The following is a 19338-nucleotide window of genomic DNA, read 5'->3' as shown; positions in this document are numbered from 1 at the left end:
GCTGTGGACGACTAACTGGGCGTGTCTGACTACTTGGTATGACAGACCCTTCTAAAACTGGTGCTGTTGAGGTGACTTTACTAACAGCCTTAGAAGGGATAGGATGTGCAGTCGAGATATTAGACTGCGTGGCCGTAGTCCCACTCAAAGGCATATTCCCTGTGGCCATCGCAAATGTACATAGACCCCTCTCATTATCTTGGGATAGTGTAAGACCTTTTTAACCTCTTTGGTTAAGCTATTAATCTTGTTCTCCAAAGCTTCTAACTTAGACCAAAAAGGAGCTAAAGAAGAGGATATCACAGACTCCATTCGCACCCAAAATCCTTGAGGGCCTCCCAGTTAAGCTGTATCACTGTTAACGGAAATACCCATTTCCACACGCTCCTCCCTAGGATCAGATATACTTGTCCTTTTAACTTTGTTAACTTCACTTTTACCTTTATTCTTATTCTGTGACCGTGTTGCTGGCCCACACCTTGTGCGCTTTGCCAAGGGCTCAGCTCTCCTTCCCTTTAGTCCAATGCTTTCACTGGCTGGTCTTTTTGACCTAGTTGAACGAGTGTCTAGAGTTTCCCTTGCATTAAAAATAGCATGAGTACTGGTCTCATAGGGGATCTCATTAGGGCCGCTACGCGCTATTGTACAATTTGGGGGTGTTACACTTTTATCATGACCGACCATTGGGGCAATATTTGTTAGGTCAGTGGTACATTCCACTGGTAAATTATTGAGCCCAACCCTTACTTCAATTATTGGGCTTAAAGGAATGCCTCCCGATGCCCCCTGTGAGTTATCTAAGATGTCAACATCAATTAGTGGTAGTGCCATGGTTTCGGGGGACTTAACAAGTTTGATGTTACCTATAGAAGATCTTTTTTGGGCAGCATCAATTCCTAATGAAAGCCTTTTCTCAGTTAGCACTATCTCCTGCTGTAGCATATTACTTGCTCTAACCAAGAAGGCATCCATAGTGCCAACAAAGCTGCCTCCAACCCCCGGTTTTGTTCCTACCCCGCTATGCTTGGAGGTCATGGTGCCTCAGTTACGCTGCACACCTAGTACACAGTTGTAGGACCTATGTATTTACTTTATAACAACAATAAAATTGGTCAAGATGTAACCCAGACTCCTAGCTTCAAGGTTTGTTTACACTATCATTGTGGAGCAGCTCAGGTCAAATAAACTCAGCATTCCCAATGTGCCCAGTCAATTAATAGGGGGAACACACCACAAGTCCAACCTCAATAGTTCTCCAGTAGCGATATCATATATGACAAAGGCAGTCACTGACCATGGGATCCAAAATGTTAGGGACAGCGCCCGGCCCGGCCTCGTCTGGCCTCGGAGGGCCACAGAGGGCCCGCCCTTTGCCCGGGCTTAGCCCGGCAATGCTTGTACGCGGTCCCGCGACACAGGGGCTGCAGTGATTTTAAAGCGCCCCCGGGCGCGGACACGGCGAATGTCACTTCCGGCGCTGGGGCACTGGGGAGCCTGGGACTTGTGGTCTCCCTCCGCACAGCGGCCGCAAGATGACGAGCTGCGGCGGCGGGAGGGAGACAAGGCAGGACAGGCACCAAGGGTTCAAAGCTCCAGGACAGCTCAAACAGGTCAAAATGCCCCTCAAAGAGTGTGTGTGCATGTATTCACTGCTGCGGTGACGTGACCCGACAATTTTGCGGTGGATGTGTCCAGGATGCAGTGGGGTGACTTGGTGGCAGGTGGGTCATGTGTGGGTGTCCTTGTGGATGTGTTGTTGGCCCCAGCAGGGTGTCTGTTGTAGAGTTGGACCCTGTGTCAGCCTGTGTGTTGTGTGTTGTATTTGTGTAGTTGTGTACCTGCAGCGGGGTCCGCGGCGGCCCATGAGTTGGTAGTGATGTAGCAGGTACAGCACCGGGAACACATGTAGAGCTGGGTCCATAGCGGTCTTGACCGGGTGGTGTGGACTGGGACTATGGTGTCGCGCTCCGCTGTAGAGTTTACAGGTTGGGCGGTGTCTCCGCTGGGGTGCGTCTACTTGTTTGGGGCATCCTAATTTTTGGAGCGGGCGGACGTCATTCCGCAGGGCGGGGAGTCTCCATTGGCTCCCACCGCCGTGATGGCAGGTGCATTTTGATGGCAGAGCGCGTCGCACTGAGGTGGATGGGAATTGACTTATGATTTGCAATACTAATATGGCGGACGCATTTCCTGTGGCTCTCGGGCAGAAACATTTGTTTTTCCGCCCCGCCAGCACCGCGGTGGTGCCACCGCCCAACATCCTAATGGGCCCCGTACTATCAAAAAATTTACTGGCAAAAAATGTTTCTCATGTTCATTGAAATCATTCAAGTGATGGACAGGGGAAAAGATGTACAATGTGCCCAGCTCTTGCATGTTACTGAGAGGTGGGTGTACCATGGCTTCTGTCAGTCTGGACACGGCGAGTGCCTGATCTAGCCTCTGAGGGCACCTAGAGTGCTGTGTTGTGTTGGGCAAGTGCCTTGAGGAACCTAAATGAATGCATTCGAATGGTTGTGCAAACCCAGGACAGGATTGTCGATGGGAACATAGATTGTAAGACAATGCTACTGTTATGCCACACCTTACAAAACCCAAAAATAGTGCACATTTTAAATTGACAATGTAAATAAAATGTGTGAGAATTTCTTATCTGAAAGTTACGATACACAGATCAACTTTCTTTTATTCCTAATCTTTTATTGGTAGAATGCTTTTTGCTTTACGTCTTTGTAGTGTTGATTTTGGTAAGGTTTGTAGATCCATTTGTTTAGTCTGTAAAATAGGCAAAACATTGAATTGCATTTATTTATTCTTTTTCCATGTTTTAATTATTTTAAGTTTAGTTAGAACATGTAGATTTTTTAGGTTTTGTACTTTCTTTGAATTTGAGTTGTTTGATGTGGCTCTTTTGTAGGTCCTTTTTTGGCATTTCAATATGGCAGAGTTTCGTCCTTCTCCAATCCTTGTCAGTTGTGAGGTAATTTTAGGTAATTTAATTAGCTTCTTTTATAGTGTTGTTTTAATTAATTGAAGCTTTCTATTGGGCTTTGTTGTTTATGCTTTTATTTTATTGGTTGTTATCGTGTCTGTTTAATTATTTTGGCAGTTATATGTTAATATGGAAAATGTATATATTTAATTATTGGTATATTTTGTTTAATATTATATCTATGCAATCATATATTTCTTTTTAAATGTTTTATTGATATTATATATATATGTAATACATGTTTGGTTATTTGTAATGGTCATAAATGTTAATTGTTATATATTTTTGTTTATTTATTTTTTGGTTTTGTTTGGTTATTTGCTAGTTATATATATATTTTAATTGTTAATATATATTTATTTTTGTTTGAAATGTATTTGAATTGTGGTATTTATTAATATTTTCTTAATGTATGCATTTAATATTTTTGGTAAAAATGAATTATATTCAAGCAATGTTTATGTTTTCAATATTGTGGGTGCTGATATTTTTGTTAATTTACATGTTTATTTAATTTTAATGGTATTTATGTTTACAATATTTCTTTAGTTAATATTTTTTAAATAGGGTTTTTTTAAAACAATTTTTTGGCCGAAAATTGTTTATTTTTAATGATAAGTATAAGGGGGCGTGGCTAGCCAGGCAGCGTAATGGCCGCTGCCTAAGCGAGCTCCGCCGGCTGAGCAAGAAATCCTGCATATATCCTCACCAAAACGAGACCGCAGGGTCACCACCACTGCGCATCATACACCAGACCCCAAGCGACACCTGCAGACCGGGTTTCAAGGAGATTGGTGCCCGTCTGGCTACCCTGGCGAGACCGGAGGCGAGGGCCGTGTTGGAAGCACCGCTGTGGCCGCGACTGGGACGGACCTCCCCGAAGGAAATCTAAACTCGAGCCCAGGGCTGTGCGGACCGGCGGCGCTTAGAGGAGAGGAGCGTGGCAGACGGTGCGGGCCCCGGACTTGCTGCCAAAAACCCCACATCTACGTGAGGACCCCCCAGAGACATAACACCTTTGGCCATTCAAGTGGAAATAGCTGGTCCTGCGACGCCATAGAAACCTCCGGCCCTGCGAGACGCCATTTTATGGATTCTAAAAGTCCGTGCCTAACCCCCTTCAGAGGCGATCCTGCCATGGGTATGAAGTGAAGGTTGCAACCCGACCACGATTCCTGCCGGCGGTGAGGGTGGTGTGTTGTTTGAGCTTACCCCTGCCTCTGCCGCCAACGAGCTACCGGATGGATCGCCTTCTGCGGGCCCCCGGGTGCTCTGGAGGCCCGTGATGCCCTGGAGGCCCTGTGCGGGACCTATGCCTGGGAAAAACGAGGTGAGGAGCCTGAAGCCGGGAGCTGGGCAGAGAGAGCGCTGACTGCGGGCGGAAGGTGCGCAAATCTACCGCACTGAAGATCCCTGAGCCCTGCGGTGCTGGACTGCCCCATGCGAGATTGCGCTGACCCCGACCCCTTGGCCTGACCCTGCGTGCGGCCTCCTCCCTGGACCTACCGTGCAGGTGCTCCATTTCCTTGCCAGACCAGAGGGCGCAGCTGCTTGTTGGATAAGGCTGCCCGTGCCGAATGGGGTGTGCCGGCTACCTGAAGTTTCTGGGGACTGCAACTGCTGACCCCGCTCCACCACAAGTGACGAGTAATATCACTTTCGGACACTTTCTGGCCAAAAGTGGGCTCAATGACTTGTCTATAGAACCCCATTGAGGGAGACGGGTCGGACCCTGATCACTAGAAAAAGCGAAGATTTGACCGCCCCACAGTCACCCTATCCGGCCCTGCATTGCACCGTGGGTGCTGAATCGACCCAAGTGGAAGCCATGGGTAAAGCTGATACCCGCCAATCTAAAATCTCATTCGAAAATAAGCGCCCTGTAAAGCCAGTAGACCAAGACCAGGAGGCCCTGGGGGCCGCGGGAGGTGAAGAAGTTGGCGACAATCAGGGAGAAGATCTCAAGTCATTGATGTTGGAAATGCACAACAGTTTGCGTAACATAGATGCAAAGTTAGATACCCTAACGTCTCAACTTGACTCAGTAAAGACTCAAGTCACCACCCATTAAACACGGCTAGACTGCCTTGAAAACCGTCATACCGAACAGCACAAATTCCAACAGGAAACTTGAGAACAACTCCTGAGCATGGAAAAAGTATTGGAGGTCTTATACGTGCAAAGTCGGACGACCTGGAAGTGCGTTCCCGACGCAGTAACGTCCGAATCACGGGCATTCCAGAGACAACAGCTATCACAAAGATGGAAGTGTTCGTGACGGATCTCATGCATGAACTCTTTGATCCTCATCTGTCCCCCGTCTTTGTGGTGGAGCGCGCACACAGAGCCCTGGGCCCGAGGCCGCCGGTGGGAGGTACACCCAGGCCTATACTGGCTAAACTCTTGAATTACCAAGATAGAGACATGGTGCTGAGACTGGCTAGAGAGAAGGGTCGCATCACGCATAAAGGTAATGTCATCTCCTTTTACCCGGACTTCACGCCGACGGTGCAGGCAGGAAGACGAGAGTTCCTACCAGCTAAGCGTCTGTTGATGGAAGCTGAAATCCCATATGCGCTATTCTACCCTGCCAAGTTGAAGGTGTCCCATGATGGAACTGCGCACTTTTTCACAGATGCCACATCAGCTTTCAAGTTTGCCAAGCACATTTGTGGCCTTAAGAAGAAGGCGGCGCCGGGAGCCGAGAAACCCAGACATCATGACCACCTCAGTGACAATGACTGATTCTCCTGGCTCTACTGCGTGATCCCCTCACCTGACCTATGGAAAACAGCTATGGGTCCTCCATTTGCGAACTGACAATATGCTCTAAGCGCTATAGAGGTATTGCTATGTTTGGTGCTCCGATGACTGGTTCATCACTTCCTTACTAATGCTAACTTCTCCTTGTGCCCCGTGTTGTTACATCTGTGCGTTATTGTTCTGTCCCTGCTCTCCCCTGGTTGCACCCAGCCCCTGCCGCGCTTCCCGCCACCTCCCCGCTCCCCGCCGCTGCCCCCTGCGGCCCCGCCCCCTCACCTCGAGCGCCCTTCCCATTCGCCGCCCCGCTCCCGCCTCCCAGCTGACCCACCCTCGCTCCGCCCCCCCACTCTCCACTTATGGCAGAGTGGCAAACGCGCAGCGGGCGCGCCGATTGTGCGCCGAAGGCGCGCCAAAGGTAAGCACGTCTGCGCCCGTCCGTGCCTGGACCGTGCCCAGCGCTTGTACCCCTGGCCCCCGAGGAGACCAGCCCACCCGCCGGACTTACGACGCCACCGAACTCAACGCCCTCAACGCCGGCCGAATCCCTGGATGCTACCGAGCCACCCCGAGACGCACCCACGGACCTTTCAGCTGCCACTCCTGCAAGTTCACCTGCATCCGGACCTGCACCGCACCCGCAAAGCAGAGCACCAACAGCAACTACCTGTAGTGCATCCTACTCAACACTCGCTCCGTCCAGAGGAACGCCGTCCAACTCTGGAACCTGATCGACACTACATCCCCAGACGTCGCCTTCCTCACGGAAACCTGGATGAACGCCTCCTCAGCGCCCGACATCGCGATCGCCATCCCGGACGGATACAATATCACCCACATGGACCGCATCAACCAGACCGGAGGAGGCATCGCCATCGTCCACAAGAACACCATCTGCATCACGACCAACACCGACGACACCCTCGCAGCCACCGAACACCTGCACTTCCAGATCCACACCGACCCTAAGACCACCCTCAGAGGCACCCTCATCTACAGACCCCCGGGACCACGCACACAATTCAGCGAAAACATCGCCGACTTCATCAGCCCGCACGCCCTCCCCTCCGTCGACTACATCCTCCTCGGGGACCTCAACTTTCACCTGGAGAACAACAACGACCGCAACACCACCACCCTGCTGGACAACCTCGACAACCTCGGTCTTAAGCAGCTGGTGACCTCCCCCACCCACTACGCCGGACACACACTCGACCCCATCTTCTCATCCAGCAAGCACATCGCCTTCAGCCACATGACCGGACTACACTGGACGGACCACAGTTGCGTCCACTTCAGCTTCAGAAAGAACACTATCCACCACCACCAGCAACAGATCACACGCAGATGCTGTAACAAGATCACAGCCGACCAGCTCGCCGCAGCCCTGAGCCAAGACCCCCCCGCCAGCTCATCGAACCCCAGCCAGGCCGCCAACAAACTCACGAAGTGGATCAGCAACTGCGCAGACGACCTCGCCCCACTGAGAACCCCACCCAGCAGACCCGGCAGTAAGAAAGCACCATGGTTCACCGACGAACTCAAGAGCTCCAAGAAGAACTGCCGGGCCCTCGAGTGAGCCTGGTGCAGAGACCCTACACCAGACAACATGACCATCCTCAAGCTTGCAACCCGAAAACACCACCAACTGATCCGGACCACCAAGAAAACCGCATTCAAGGAACGACTGGACAACAATGCGCACAACAGCAAGGAACTCTTCAACATCGTCAAAGAGCTCTCCAACCCCAACGCCGGAAACAACGACATCACCACATCACAAGACCTCTGCAACTCCCTCGCCTCCTACTTCCACAACAAGATCGCAGACATACACAACAGCTTCAGCTCGCAACCAACGCACCCTACGACCGCACCAACGCTCCCCACCGCCACCCTCCGCGCCTGGACCCCAACCACCACCGAAGACACCATCCGCACGATGAACTCCATCCACTCCGGATCCCCAACCGACCCCTGCCCTCACCACGTCTTCAACAAAGCCGACGCTGTCATCGCACCCCACCTGCGGGACATCATCAACACCTCCTTCGACACCGCTACCTTCCCGGAGAGCTGGAAGCACGCCGAACTCAGCGCTCTCCTGAAGAAACCGTCAGCAGACCCCACCGAACTCAAAAACTACCGCCCCATCTCGCTCCTCCGTTCCCGGCCAAAGTCACCGAGAAGACCGTCAACAAGGAGCTGGCTGCCTTCCTCGAGACGAACGGATCCCTCGACCTCTTGCAGTCTGGCTTCCGGGCCAACCACAGCACAGAGACCGCCCTCATCGCAGCCACCGATGACATCCGAGCCCTGCTGGACAACGGGGAAACCGCGGCCCTCATCCTCCTGGACCTCTCCGCGGCATTCGACACTGTCTGCCACCGCACCCTAGCGCAGCGCCTCAGCAACGTCGGAATCCAAGAGAAGGCACTAGAATGGATCATCTCCTTCCTCGCCGGTAGGACACAGAGAGTCCGCCTCCCCCCGTTCAGATCCGAGGCCACCGAAGTATCTGCGGAGTACCACAAGGATCATCACTCAGCCCCACCCTCTTCAACGTCTACATGAGCCCCCTCGCGGCCATCGCACGCCAACACAACCTCAACATCATCTCTTACGCCGATGACACCCAGCTGATCCTCTCCCTCACCAACGACCCCGCCACCGTCAGAACCAACCTACACGAAGGGATGAAAGACATAGCCGAGTGGATGATGAACAGTCGCCTGAAACTGAACTCAGATAAGACGGAAGTCCTCATCCTGGGATCGTCACCCTCCACCTGGGATGACTCCTGGTGGCCCCCGGCCCTGGGCAGCACACCCAAACCCACAGACCACGCACGCAACCTGGGCTTCATCCTGGACTCCTCCCTCTCCATGACCAGACAAGTCAACGCCGTCTTCTCGTCGTGCTTCAACATCCTGCGCATGCTACGTAAGATCTTCCGGTGGATCCCCACCGAGACCAGGAAGACGGTCACCCAGGCCTTCGTCACCAGCCGACTGGACTACGGCAACTCCCTCTACGCCGGAACCACCGCCAAACTCCAGAAGAGTCTACAGCGGATCCAGAACGCCTCAGCAAGAGTCATCCTCGACATCCCCCGACACAGCCACATCTCCGGACACCTGAGAGACCTGCACTGGCTCCCGATCAACAAGAGAATCACCTTCCGTCTCCTCACCCACGCACACAAAGCCCTACACAACCGAGGCCCAAGATACCTCAACAGCCGCCTCAACTTCTACACTCCCACACGCCAACTTCGATCGACCAGCCACGCCCTCGCCACCGTCCCCCGCATCCGAAGAGCCACCACAGGAGGAAGGTCTTTCTCCTACCTGGCCGCCAAGACCTGGAACTCCCTCCCGACCCGCCTCTGCCTGACCCAAGACCACCTCGCCTTCAGGAAGCAGCTCAAGACCTGGCTGTTCGAGCAGTAGCGGACCCCCCCTCCCCAAGCGCCTTGAGACCCTCCGGGTGAGTAGTGCACTATATAAATGCTTGATTGATTGATTGATGCTACTAATGTACGTTGCATTATTTCCTAATTTTGACCATTTTGGTGGCCTTGCTGTCGGGTTTTCTTATAGTCTCAGCCACCCTTTGCAAACAGGGGTGTATGCTTGTGCTCCCATGCCTCCAAGGGATTGCTCCCACTGTTCAAATGTTCCCACTTTTCGAAGTGGCTTTGGGGAGGATATGTCACAACCTAGTTGGGGGGTTGAGGCGGAAGGGGGGGAGGTAGGGGATGTGAGGTTTGTTTGTGTGTTTGAGCTGTTTACTATACCGCAGGTGTACGAAGGGGATATTTGCATAAAGGTGGGGTGCTACCATGAGATGACCTGGATGCACCGATAGGGACTGATGCTAATCTGTGTAAAATCCTTACTTGGAATGTACGGGGGATGAATGATGGTCGGAAGGCACGCCTCATACACACTTATTTAATGAGACATCACATTGATATATGCTTTTTACAAGAAACGCACCTCAATACCAAGCCATCACTGCGTCTGAAGCACAATAGGTGGTCAGATGTACATTCTGCAATATATTCTAATTATGCGAGGGGAGTAGCTATACTCCTGCGCCGAGGCATTGCTTGGAGAGAGTGTGCAGTTGATATTGACCCTGAAGGCAGGTTTATTATACTACAGGGACTCCTGGGAGGGAAACCTGTTGTCTTGGTGGCCCAATATGGACCAAATGTTGATTCCCCCGATTTATTTCGAGAGATCTGGGCTAGGCTGGCTTCGATAGATTGCACTACCATTATTTGGGGCGGAGACTTCAACGTGGTGTTCAGGACACATTAGATAGGAAGGGCACGTCTAGGCCACTGCACCCTGCTGCGGCTCAAACCCTTCATGACCTCATGGACGAGGGGAACCTGGTCGATATCTGGAGGTTCCGCCATCCAAATCTGCGGGAGGGGACCTGTATTTCCTCATATCATGCTGCTTGGTCTAGGCTTGAATATTGGCTGGTATCACAGGATGTAGCTGCCTGGACAGTTGAGATCCGACACCTGGCTCGCTCCCTATCGGACCATGCCCCCTGTTTGCTGACGATTGCCATCCCTGATCTACCGCCAAGGGCGTTCATTTGGAGGCTCCCACAACATGCCCTCTTGGACGAAGCGTTTAAAGAGGGCATTAGATCTGATATCTCTGACTACTTTGAATTAAATGCTAGTTCGGTCTCTACAGTAGCCACTTTGTGGGATGCATTCAAGGTGTTGATCAGGGGTAAATGCATATCACGGCAAGCTGGGGTATTAAAAGCAGTCAGAGGCACCCTGAGGGACATAGAGACGCAAATCAGAAATCTTGAGACAAAATTCTGCACTGAGGGTAGTCCCCAAGTGGCGGCGGACTTAAAAGCAAGATTTTGCAGAGGAAGCCCAACGCGAACTGAAATTTTTAGGTAAACACACTGAGGCTAGACGCTACGGTGAAGGGGACAGACCGGGGCGAACACTGGTCACTATGATCCGAAAGTCGGCCTCCTCCCCTTACATACACACAATTAATACCCCGGAGGGGAATACTGCGATAGGCCAGGAGCACGTTCTTAGTGAATTTCGCAACTTTTATTCCCACCTATACACGGCCACACAGACGGAATGTGCAGATGGTATGCAGGCTTTCCTTGATTCAATTGCACTTGTGTGGTTCAGTGACGCACATCGTAAATACATGGACCTCTCATATACTGTTGAAGACATCAAATTAGTTATAAAGAGTCTTCCCCTTCATAAAGCCCCAGGACCTGACGGTCTAACGACTGCATTTTATAAGACATACGCTGACGAATTGGCTCCACACCTTCACGCGGTATATGAGGAAGCCCTGGAAACAGAAATTCTCCCAGCTTCCATGCGAGAGGCGCTGAATATGGCACTGCTTAAACCAGACAAAGATGAAGCGGAACTGGACTCGTACCGTCCATTGTCGCTCATAAACGTGGACGTCAAAATTTATGCGAAGTTGCTGGTTAACCGCCTCCAACCGCTCCTTCCAATTGTGGCCCTCCCAGACCAGTCTGAGTTTATACCTGGCTGTTCGACATCTCACAACCTTAGGACAATATTCTCAGTTTTACACTATTTACACCCCTCTGTAAAAGCTGCTGCTGTCTTTTTAGATGCCACAAAGGCATTCGATTCCCTAGAATGGCCCTACCTGGTCCGAATTCTGACACGAATGGGATTTAGTCCTTTATTTATCAAGCGTATAAAACTGCTGTACACTGCCCCACTAGCCAGAGTGCGTATTATTGGGCTGATCTCTGACACATTTCCGATCTTACGTGGCACCAGACAGGGCTGTCCACTGTCACCACTCCTATTTGCCATTGCCATGGAGCCTCTTGCTGCTTGCGTCCGTCAGCACCACACTGCCAGGGGCATAGGCTTCAGTTCCCGTAGCTTGCTGATTTCGATGTATGCTGACGATGTCACATTGTATATTTTTAACCCTTCCGAGAATCTAGACCCAGTGCTGCGGGAATTTATCAAGTTCGGGGGGCTATCAGGGATATCAATAAACTGGAGGAAATCGGTCATCTTCCCGCTCACAGATGGAGTACCGGAGGTAGCGTCGGAATACCCACTACGCTGGGAAGCGGATGAAGTCAAATATTTAGGTGTGTGGCTGTGTCGCAACCAGCAAGACATTTGGTCCATGAACTTTGGAAGAGCCATCACGTGGCTTGAAGGAAAGGTGGCAATATGGTCTAAACTTCCCTTGTCAATTGCCGGTAAGGTGGCGTTGGCGAAGATGGTTATACTCCCGAAATGTTCATATCTTTTTGTAAACATACCGATTCCACTCACACAACATTTTTTTAGATGTATCGGCACTCATCTGCTCTCTCTAATATGGGCGGGTGGCCAGGCACATGTCTCATACAAACTCCTGACATTGCCTCGGCGCCAGGGTGGACTGGGGGCACCGGATATACAGCTCTATGCTCTATGTGCGCAAGCCCAATTCTTGCACTTTTGGATATACCAAAATCCCTATCAACCACATGTGGCGGTGGAGTTGGATGCAGTGGCACCGTTGCCCTTAACGGTGGCGGTATACAAGGCATCACCTAGACCTGGCGAAGATGTAGACACCGCAAACACGCTGAGATGGGCTTGGAGAGCTCTTCAGAAATGGGCGCGCCTTCCGCTCCTATACGCTCCGGCAATACACCTTCGTCACAACCCAATGTTAGCATGCTTGGAAGTCAGGGGAGGGGTTCCTGAACTTGATGGCACTCAGCTACTGACTTTTGCTGACTTGTACCCGGACGGCTCATTTTGCCTCCCCCCATCGGGTGTAAACGGGAATGAGGTCCCTTTTTTAGAGAAATGTACATACCATAAGCTCCGATCGGCGTGCCAATCTCTTGGTGATGACTTCCCAGAGGCTCCCCCACGCTCCAGGCTTTACAGACATTGCTTGCGAAAGCCTCGCCGAAAAAGTTGGTGACTAGACTTTATATGACCATGCAAGACCAGGCCCCGATAATCAAGCCACGATCCCTGGAAATCTGGAATGCTGACTTGGATCCCCCGCTAGATGAGGACCAATGGAATTTCTGTTGCAGGCAGCTATTAGACCTTTCTCCCAATTATAAATTGCGCCTTATTCATTTTAAATTCCTACACAGATATTATAGGACACCCATTAGCTTGCACCGCATGAAACTGAGAGAGGACGCTAGGTGTTGGAGGTGCGGGTTTGAGCGAGCTACATTTCTCCATATGGCATGGAGCCGCCCGGAACTCGGACAGTTCTGGTCGGATGTATTTCTTGCAATCAATCAAATCATTGGCAGAAATGATGAAAGGGTGCCACACTTGGGTTTACTGGGCCTGGTTCAGAACACTGCACCGCAGAGGCGAAAACTACATGCCCTTCTGCTCCTATATGCCAGAAGCCAAGTCGCTATGAAATGGGGCAGACGTAGAATACCCACGTTCAAGGCATGGCTAGAGGATGTGAGCTATGGTCATACACAACTGGGAACATTCTGGGAGTTGATGCCCACGGCCTCAAGACCTAGAGATATTTGGGAACCCTTTCTACAATGGTCCAGGTCGCGGTAGCAATCCCCCCCGCCCTGACAACACAGAGGAAGAAGCTTGAAAATTCCTGATTTATACATGTTCCATTGAAAGGGTGGAATTCTCTTGTTTTAGACACCTTGGGTTACCTATCTGTCACCTATTACATTGTGCAGTAAATGTACCTTGCATATGACACCCCCCGTGTTCCTATTCACATAACGATGTACATTGTCCCTGATTACCGTTTAATGTTCCCTCTAAGTTACTGCCTCACCTGTAGATGCTGATTGATGTATATCTATACGTATATTCCCTATCCAATAACCTGTGGCCAGTCATCTGATATGACAATTATTCTGATGTTTACCCTGACTTGCTCGTTGTGTTGTGTTTTAAGTCGTTTTAAATGAAAAATGTATCTGCTTTGCTCATATTGCATTGGATATGCTATGTTTGAATGTATACAATGTCTCTTTATTCAAATGCCAATAAACAAAACTTTAAAAACATTAAAAAAAAAATGATAAGTATAAGAGGTCGATATTTTTGTATGCAACATTAGTATCTCAAAATTTGTGTAGGTCGATGTTACAGGTGTCGATATTGTGTCAGTGAACCCAATAAATTTGTCATTACTGCAAGGCCCCTGTCTCCCATAGGATAACATTGGGGTTACCTTACTGCATCTTTTAGATGTAGCTCCCAATTTTAAGGATAGTTTTTTCAAGTTAAATTCACACATTTTATGGAAATGTTGCCACTGTTAGAATGTTAGCATTTACATACTTTAGCCATTTGGTGCCTTCTGTCTGTTTCTTGAATATATGTCGGGGTGGGTGACAGTTAGTTCCCTGCATTCCTACTTGAAAGCCACAATCAAAGGAAGGGTAGGTGTGCCTGAGTGGCACACCTACCCTTCCATACTGAGCAGGATAAGAGGGTGGAAGATGACACACCCGAAAGGGCTGTGTCCTCTCCCCACGCAAAGCACTGATTACCCCCTGTAGTGTGTCTGTAGCCAGGGCAGGAAGGGCGAACCTCTGTGCACTTCAAAGTTTTCTTTGAAGTCTCTCTCACTTCAAAGGCACCACCGGGTATATATACTGGCCCTCTGGAACTTCCAAATCAGTATACTTCTGGACCTGTGACCACTCAGCCAGGAAGAAGAGGATATCCTGCGCTGTTCAAGGTCCACTACTCTGCTAGAACTGCTGTTTGCTCAACTCTTGCTTCACTGTGTTGCCCTGTGCTGCCTGCTACTTTCTCTCTGCCTGAGTGGGAAGGACTGGACCCGCATTATTTGAACCAGGAGTGACTCCAAGGCCTTGCTGGTTTGCCTTCTGTTGCCTAAGTCTCAGGGACACAAAAGACTTAGAACCCTCCTGTTCCAATCTTTGGGCTCATCTGCTTATGAGTTTGCCCTGCCAAGTGGTGCCACCCCAGTCCTGGACTCTTGGAAGCAGACCCAGGGATTTGCTATTGCAGAACTGAAGCATCCTCTGCTGCAAGAGCAGAATCAACAAGTCACTGTTGTTGCTGGAGACAGACCGGCGCATCGCACTTGGAACCAGCGCTTCAGAACCGACGCACCACTACCACTGTATGGAGAAGATCAACACTACACCTCTACAATATCGAGAAACCCAGTGCATTGTATTCAGAACGGATGCACTTCTGGGCTGACCCGTCACTCACAGAACTGATACATCACTGCAGTTGCGTGGAGAAATTCGACACAACACCTCAACTATGTGGGGATCATTGACGATTCTCCCTGTTCTGACCAGGATCAAGTTACTTTAGCCCCGGGTCCTATGTGGGTCCTGTATCTGGCTCATGCCCCATTGTGGTCATCCTGAACTCTTGACTTTGTCCCAGTCCAGCGTGGCCATTTAACTCTTTAGGCGCAAATTGCTTCTAATCACTAGATTTAGCATTTAATATTTAGAAATTCATCTCTCAACTTCTACTAGATGGATTTTTGTCATTTTGGTCTTATTTTGTTTATAACATCATAATCTATTTTTCAAATCTGTTGTGTGGAATGTTTTGTGGTGTTTTCACCGTGTTGTTGTATGAAGTGTTGCACAAATACTTCACACATTGCCTTTTAAGTCAAGCCTGACTGCTCTGTACTAAGCTACCAGAGGGTGAGTACAGGATAATGTAGGTTGTGTTGTGACCTACCCTAACTAGGATTGTGGTTCCTGTTTGAAAAAGGTGCATACCTCTGCCAACCAGAAGCCACAGTTTCTAACAGTGACATATGTGTAGGCTGTGGTCCCTACGAATAAGCGGATCACCAAGTTTGTGGTTTAACACATGTTTGTATGTGTTTTGAATTAGGCATGTCAGTTTGTCCTGAACACACGATCTGTGTATGTTCTGGGGTCCAATGTGTACTTGAAAAGTGTAGACGTATTAATTCATTAAATGGTTTTAACTGTTGTGCATAATCTGGTCTGTATGTTCCACCAAAATATAGAAAGCCCAAAAGAGATTTATTTATTTTTTGCAGAGTTTTTGTAAGAGTCCACATTTCTCTAGGAAATGCAGTGACAAGCTCTTGCCTTCATTTGATAGCTCCTATCCCAAGAACAGGAAACTGAGAAAAGCAATTTTTGATTTCTGGAAGTTGAATTTGTAGCCTATTTGAGCAAATGCCACAATAATGCGATCTACTCTGGACAGGTGTGTTTCTAAGTCATCATCCCTAAGGTATATATCATTGACACAGAACAATGCTTCTTGGTCAAAATTCTGTAACAGCCCTATTAAATGGGCAGAGAACAAACCTGGGCTATTCTTATATCCTTGAGGCATTTGACAAATTCGTTTTTGTTACCCTTGCTCTGTAAATGCTGTCAGTGCTATGTTTTAGCAGAAAAAGCCATTCAAAATGTCTAATGTTGTTTTGTATTTTTTGCGTACAATATTGTTAATTAGTGCTTCCCTTTGTGCATTTTGTGCGAGTGTGACTGTTTAACTGTCTGCAGTCTAAGGGCCCGATTCTGATCTTGTTTGGAAAGCATAACGACTCGGTTCTGGAATGCTTTCCATATGTCTCGGATCGGGAGAGTCTGACCGAGCGAGTACAATGCACTTGAATGCATTCGGATATGATTCAGTCAGACTCCCATTGGCTGGGAGCCTTTGTACTAAACGCATATACAGGCAGGCTCATATTGAACAAAGGGGTGACTGGGTAAAGTCGTGCACCCTATGGGGGGCACCCCTTGGTGTCTTCCACACTGTGCATGGTTGGGAAAAAGCCCCCAAGGGCCTGATTTTGGCGGGTCCCGGGTGAAGGTGGGCCAGCTACGGGTCCCAAAAGAAGGATTCCGGCAGCCTTTTCATTTCTGGGCAAACCAAATCGGAAAGGCTGTCCGAATTGTTCATCGTACTTGCTCACTCGGAAAACCTATCCCATAGAGCTGTATGATTCCGATCCGGAAGGCTTTATCATCTCCTGATGGTAACCTCAGAACATGACAACCCTAATTCCCCCAAGAAAATTGTGGAAGTAAATTTCAAGCATTACAACTTTTTGCATTAGGTTTGCCAATTTTTATAGGAAATTCATAGCAAATTGTTCACGTTTTATCCTTCCATTGGCTAGAATTAACCCTATCTCTGGACCTCTGCCTTACAAACTCTGAAAGAATACTTTACAACCGTTCCCGTGTTAAACCATACGGATCTGTGTGAAACCTATACGGTGGAAGCTGATGCCTCCAATAATATAGCTGAAGCAGTTATTTCACCAAAAAACAGCTACACATCTGCTCCATTCTCAAGCTTTTCTGCCACCCAAAAAAAATATCCAGGAAGAACTACTTGACCTTTGAGAAAGAACTACTAGCAATCAAAGAGGCATTTATGGAATGGAGGCATTATCTTGAGGGTGCATGATATCTTATCACCATCCCTAGAGATCATAAAAACTGCACATTTTTAAAAGCAGCCAAAATCTGCAATCAGCAAAAAGTCAATTGGATTCATTTATTTTCACGATTTACCTCCGTAGTCACCTTCAAACCAAGTACACAGACACCAAAGGTGATGCTTTGTCAATGATGCAGGTAAAATAGAAGAAAATCCATTGATTTCACCTGATAATGTTCTTTGTGATAATTTAGAACCCTGTTCACGACTTTGAAAAAGTGTTTCTACAAGCCTATTAGAATACTGATGGCCCAGTTTTTCTGAACAATGATTTTTCCCATGCATTCCAAGACGTGTTTTACTTTTATGATTGCCAGGTATATCACAAATGTTCTTTGAATGGAGTTGTAATGAATACAATACTGCCCATTCTGGTATATGCAAACCCCTTGAGTTAATCAATCGATACACTTGGTGGGAAACAGTGATGAGAGATGTAAAGAAGTACATGAACAGCTGAATGGTTAATTCACTGTTCAAACCCAGGAACCAAAGATCTCAAGAGTTTCTATATTTGCTAACAATACCACCTCAGCCATGGCCTACCTGTTCATTTTAGCACATAACATCCTTTGCTAGATATCTACACTACCATTTCGACTGTAGCAAAGCTCTACACTGAGATGACCCATAACATCACTTTGAGAGTTCTTGCTACTGCCATAAACCTTGCTCTTTTGTCTTTGGTCTTTAGTCTCTTGTCAAACACAACTTCCTTGTACATGGATTACCTAACAAAATTGTGTCCTACTCCTGTCAAGTAATCAAATTCCTCTGTAGGTTCTGGAGAGAGTTCCACAGACTGTTCAGAACCCGATTATGTGTATTCACCTGCTTATCATCTAAAGAGGGATGTAAAATCAAAAAGAACCACATGGTTGAGCAATATCTCAGTTGTTATTGTACATGCCAAGGCCAGAAATGGGTAGATCTACTACTATTGGCTGATAACATTACTCCTTCTGCTATCAGAGTATCTCCTTTTTGTGGGTCATGTGCAGATCATCCACATATGATCCTCCCGTATAATTTCCTTTTCCTTCTCCTGTTCTAGACACCAATAAATCAATGCAGTGTCTCAAAGATAGATGGAATCTTAAACATAGGAAAATAATATCCTTGTTACATAAGTCAAAATAAGATGCTAATAGGCTATATGCCCATCCTCAGACAAATGCGTCTGTTTTGTCACTGGACAATCCGCTTGGTTTTCAACTACCAACCTGAGGATGTTAGAGTTCTCCTTTAAGTTAAATCTAAATAAATAAGCCCATTCAAAGTGGGACAACTCATGAATTCTGGTGCAGTACCCTTGATCTGACCATTACACCTCAAGTGTCATTGGGTATTCAATGTGTCTCTTCTGAAGTCTGATGTTGTCTCTGAGCACTTTCCATGCTTTCTCAACAAACCTTGGGACTTATCTACAAGAGGCCTGCCCCGCTGGAGCATCACTTTTTTTTTACGCTCTGGAGGCACATGCCTTTCAATCATATAAATGAGGCGATGCAAGGCCTCATAGATATGGAATAAGGCAAGACAGCGCAAAGCGCAGCATTGCCTTACACTGCGCTGCCTTGCCTCAAGTAGGCATCAAGGAGGCATTCCATGGGCATTGTGGTGGATGCTCCCACACAACATCCATGGAGTTTGTCACTGCCCCAGATTTACAAAATCATGTAAACCTGGGGCAGCGCCAAAACCTTATGCCTCCCCAGAGCAGGCGTAACGAGGAGAAATGTTTTCATTTCTCCTTCCTCTTTCCATGCATACAACATGTAAAATGCCTCTCTGGATTGTTTTTGTTCAGTAAGGTGCCACTTCCTGCACAAAAGTAATCCTGCCAACAATGCAGACACGCTTGCAGCATGGTGCATTCTGCAACATGCATACAACAAGAAAATATATGCCTCTCAGGATTGTTTTTGTTCGGTAAAGTGCCCCTTCCTGCACAAAAGCAATTCTGCCAATAATGCAGACCCCCTTGCAAGGGTACCTGCGTTGGTGCAAGGCAACCAAAACGGCACCAATGCAGTGGGAAAGGGCAGGAATGCACTCTATATCA

Source organism: Lissotriton helveticus, chromosome 10 (assembly GCF_964261635.1).
Source record: "Lissotriton helveticus chromosome 10, aLisHel1.1, whole genome shotgun sequence".
Taxonomy (NCBI): Eukaryota; Metazoa; Chordata; class Amphibia; order Caudata; family Salamandridae; genus Lissotriton; species Lissotriton helveticus.
The sequence above is the reverse complement of the archived record's forward strand: the minus strand, read 5'-3'. Positions refer to the sequence as shown.